The following is a 5,334-nucleotide window of genomic DNA, read 5'->3' on the forward strand; positions in this document are numbered from 1 at the left end:
CCCCTTACCAAACCTCTTGTTGGAGATTGGCCAAGATCCCTCAAGAGTACTAGCAAGCCACTCCTTGGATCCACCCACTGCCTCTAGGCCTTCCTCCAAAGCTCTAGAACAGGGGGAAATTCCAGAGGGGCTGGCCTGAAGAGCCTCTCAGCCCTGACCACAATTTGACCTCCTATTACACCCAGACTGTTGCTCAGCCCTCCTCTCTAACAATCAGGACTCTAGCTCCCCCTAGTTAACTAGAAGGGCACTACAATATAAAGATTATTGAATGTTCGCATACACTGTATTACAAATTGAAACATCCCTGAATATTAAGTCAAGGTCTTCCTGTGTATCAAACTTTCTTCCCGTTATCTTGTTGGAAGGCTAGACAGGAACCAGCCCTGGGTATACAAGTACATGTCATGGCAGACTGACAGGGAGCCTGGCCATTCCCCAGACGTGACAAAATACAAGCTCACCTATATTGTACTTACTCACATGGTTTGGTTATGCTGGCATGTGCCTTGGGGCTCATTCACACAGGCGGTTGTTGTAAAACCCTGCTGTTGAGCTAAGCTTTTACCACCCTTCAACCACTACCCCTTTAACTGCAGAGGCAGCGGGCCGTGGTGTACACATTCATGGCCGCAATACTTTGATTGATCACTGTGGCAGGAATTATATAAACTGTCACTTTTGGCGGCCACTGCCACTCACCAAACGCGACCCATTCATGTGAATAGGGTCACTCTGCAACCGTCCCACAACCACATGCTAGTGTGGGGTTCAAGGGGTTAAAGCAAGCAGTGAGGAGGAGGTACAAAGCCTCCTCCCCGCCTATCAAATGCTCTCTGAAAAGTGATCTGAACGTGGATTGCTCTCTAAAGAGCAAAGCTAGCGCGAACAAGCCCTTACAGATTCACGAGAATGTTAATGACAGGTTCACTTTAAGACCCCCCACTGTACGTAAACTTTACACATCACAGCAGTCAGGATATACATTGCGGAGACACATAAAATACACATACAGTAAATCAGGTTGGTCAGGGCGCCAGGGATTACACGTATCCTGTTATAATAAATGTCTGCTTTAGACTTGCTTTGTTACATTGTAATAAACAGATCCTCCAGTGGCTTTTAAACACAAAGAAAGAGAATTTATTATGATTAGATGTAAAAAAAATAACAAACATAGGGCCATATTAAAGAACAGAAGAGACATTTATCATGCTGGATGCATCCCTAGAGTCCAAAATATGGTTGCAGTGCATGAATCAGAGGCAAAGTGCCAATGATTTACCAGTTCAGTGTTGATTACTTACAGGAATCTGGCACTGAGAAAAGCTGCCACAAAAGACATGGCTGGGAGAGGAGAGCTCTGACTGTGGGGACATGGCTGGAGGAGGAGAGCTCTGACTGTGGGGGCATGGCTGGGAGAGGAGAGCTCTGACTGTGGGGACATGGCTGGAGGAGGAGAGCTCTGACTGTGGGGACATGGCTGGAGGAGGAGAGCTCTGACTGTGGGGGTATGGCTGGAGGAGGAGCGCACTGACTGTGGGGGTATGGCTGGGAGAGGAGAGCTCTGACTGTGGGGGCATGGCTGGGAGAGGAGAGCTCTGACTGTGGGGACATGGCTGGAGGAGGAGAGCTCTGACTGTGGAGACATGGCTGGAGGAGAAGAGCTCTGACTATGGGGACATTGCTGGGAGAGGAGAGCTCTGACTGTGGGGACATGGCTGGAGGAGGAGAGCTCTGACTGTGGGGATATGGCTGGAGGAGGAGAGCTCTGACTGTGGGGACATGGCTGGAGGAGGAGAGCTCTGACTGTGGGGAAATGGCTGGAGGAGGAGAGCTCTGACTGTGGGGACATGGCTGGGAGAGGAGCGCTCTGACTGTGGGGACATGGCTGGGAGAGGAGCGCTCTGACTGTGGGGGACATGGCTGGGAGAGGAGCGCTCTGACTGTGGGGGACATGGCTGAGAGAGGAGCTCTCTGACTGTGGGGGACATGGCTGAGAGAGGAGCGTTCTGACTGTGGGGGACATGGCTGGGAGAGGAGCGCTCTGACTGTGGGGGACATGGCTGGGAGAGGAGCGCTCTGACTGTAGGGGACATGGCTGAGAGAGGAGCGCTCTGACTGTGGGGGACATGGCTGGGAGAGGAGCGCTCTGACTGTAGGGGACATGGCTGAGAGAGGAGCGCTCTGACTGTGGAGACATGGCTGGAGGAGAAGAGCTCTGACTATGGGGACATTGCTGGGAGAGGAGAGCTCTGACTGTGGGGACATGGCTGGAGGAGGAGAGCTCTGACTGTGGGGACATGGCTGGAGGAGGAGAGCTCTGACTGTGGGGACATGGCTGGAGGAGGAGAGCTCTGACTGTGGGGAAATGGCTGGAGGAGGAGAGCTCTGACTGTGGGGACATGGCTGGGAGAGGAGCGCTCTGACTGTGGGGACATGGCTGGGAGAGGAGCGCTCTGACTGTGGGGGACATGGCTGGGAGAGGAGCGCTCTGACTGTGGTGGACATGGCTGAGAGAGGAGCTCTCTGACTGTGGGGGACATGGCTGAGAGAGGAGCGTTCTGACTGTGGGGGACATGGCTGGGAGAGGAGCGCTCTGACTGTGGGGGACATGGCTGGGAGAGGAGCGCTCTGACTGTAGGGGACATGGCTGAGAGAGGAGCGCTCTGACTGTGGGGGACATGGCTGGGGGAGGAGCTCTCTGACTGTGGGGGACATGACTGGGAGAGGAGCGCTCTGACTTTAGGGACATGGCCAGAGAGGAGCGCTTTAACTGTGGGGACAAGGCAAGCAGAGGAGAGCTCTGACTGTGGAGGACATGGCTGGGAGAGGAGCGCTCTGACTGTGGGGGACACAGCTGGGAAAGGAGCGCTCTGACTGTGGGGGACACGGCTGGGAGAGGAGCGCTCTGACTGTGGGGGACATGGCTGGAAGAGGAGCGCTCTGACTGTTGGGGACATGGCCAGAAAGGAGCGCTCTATCTGTGGGGACAAGGTTAGCAGAGGAGAGCTCTGAGTGTGGAGGACACAGATGGGAGAGGAGCGCTCTGACTGTGGGGACATGGCTGGGAGAGGAGTGCTGTGACTGTGGGGGACATGGCTGGGAGAGGAGCACTCTGACTGTGGGGGACACGGCTGGGAGAGGAGTGCTCTGACTGTGGGGGACATGGCTGGGAGAGGAGCACTCTGACTGTGGAGGACATGACTGGGAGAAGAGAGCTCTGACTGTGGGGGACACAGCTGGGAGAGGAACGCTCTAACTGTGGGGACAAGGCTAGCAGAGGAGAGATCTGACTGTGAAGGACACGGCCAGAGAGGAGAGCTCTGACTGTGGGGGACATGGCTGGGAGAGGAGCACTCTGACTGTGGGGACACGGCTGGGAGAGGAGGGCTCTGACTGTGGGGGACACAGCAGGGAGAGGAGCACTCTGACTGTGGGGACATGACCAGAAAGGAGCGCTCTAACTGTGGGGTCAAGGCTAGGAGAGGAGAGCTTTGACTGTGGGGGACATGGCCAGAGAGGAGCACTCTAACTGTGGGGGACATGACTGGGAGAGGAGAGCTCTGACAGTGAGGGATATGGCCAGAGAGGAGCGCTCTGACTGTGGGATCAAGGCTAGGAGAAGAGTGCTCTGACTGTGAAAGACAAGGCTAGCAGAGGAATGCACTAACTGTGGGGGACACAGCTGGGAAAGGAGAGCTCTGACTGTGGGGGACATGGCTGGGAGAGGAGCGCTCTGACTGTGGGGGACATGGCTGGGAGAGGAGCGCTCTGACTGTGGGGGACATGGCTGGGAGAGGAGCGCTCTGACTGTGGGGGACACAGCTGGGAAAGGAGCGCTCTGACTGTGGGGGACACGGCTGGGAGAGGAGCGCTCTGACTGTGGGGGACATGGCTGGGAGAGGAGCGCTCTGACTGTGGGGGACATGGCTGGGAGAGGAGCGCTCTGACTGTGGGGGACATGGCTGGGAGAGGAGCGCTCTGACTGTGGGGGACACAGCTGGGAAAGGAGCGCTCTGACTGTGGGGGACACAGCTGGGAAAGGAGCGCTCTGACTGTGGGGGACACGGCTGGGAGAGGAGCGCTCTGACTGTGGGGGACATGGCTGGGAGAGGAGCGCTCTGACTGTGGGGGACATGGCTGGGAGAGGAGCGCTCTGACTGTGGGGGACATGGCTGGGAGAGGAGCGCTCTGACTGTGGGGGACACAGCTGGGAGAGGAGCACTCTGACTGTGGGGGACATGGCTAAGAGAGGAGCACTGTAAATGTGGGGACAAGGTCAGGATAGAAGGGCTCTAATTGCAAGGGAAACAAGCCCAGGAGAGGAGTGCTCTGAATGTGGGGGACACAGCTGAGTGAGGAGAGCTCTGACTGTGGGGGACATGGTCTGGAAAGGATAGCGTTGACTGTGAGGACACAGCCATAGAGGAGTGCTATTAATATGAGAGACATGCCCAGGAGAGGAGCACTCTAACTGTGGGGACAAGGCCGGGTCGAGGAGCGCTCTAATTATGAGAGACATGGCCAGAGAGAAGCATTCTGACTGTGGGGGACACAGCCAGGAGAGGATCGCTCTGACTGTGGGGGACATGACCCGGGAGAGGATTGCTCTGAATGTGGGGGACACGGCCCAGGAGAGGAGCTTTCTGTCTGTGGGGAACTCAGTTGGGAGAGGAGCGCTCTGAGTGTGAAGGACATGGCGAGAGAGGAGCGTTTTGACTGGGAGGGACATAGCCAAGAGAGAAGCACTCTGACTGTGAGGGACACTCTTTGGGAGAGGAGAGCTCTGACTGTAGGGAACTTGGTCAGGAAAGGTTTGCTCTGGCTGTGAAGGACACGGCCAGAGAGGAGTGCTCTGACTGTGAGGAATATGGGCAGGAGAGCAGTGCTCTGACTGTCTGGGACACGATGGGAAGAGGAGTACTTGGAATTCAATGAACATTGCTAGGAGAGAAGTGCTCTGACTGTGAGAGACATAGCCAGGAGAGGAGCACTCAGACTGTGAGGGACATGGCCACAGGAGGAGTACTCTGACTGTGAGGGACACGGTGGGGAGAGGAGTACTCTGACTATGAGGGACATGGCCAAAAGAGGAGCTCTTTGACTGTAAGGGAGACGGCCAAAAGAGGAGCGCTTTGACTGAGAGGGACACGGGCAGGAAAGGAATGTTCTCACTGTGGTGGACACAGCTGGTAGAGGAACTTTCTGACTGTAGAGGACTCAGCCAACAGAGGAGCATTTTGACTACAAGGGGGCCCAGTTGAGAGATAAGCATTCTGGGGTCGTGGCCAGAAGAGGAGCATTCTGACTGCAGGGGACATGGATTGGGAC

This window comes from Staurois parvus, unplaced genomic scaffold (assembly GCF_062004578.1).
Source record: "Staurois parvus isolate SC_StPar_1 unplaced genomic scaffold, SC_StPar_1.0 ptg001192l, whole genome shotgun sequence".
Classification (NCBI taxonomy): domain Eukaryota; kingdom Metazoa; phylum Chordata; class Amphibia; order Anura; family Ranidae; genus Staurois; species Staurois parvus.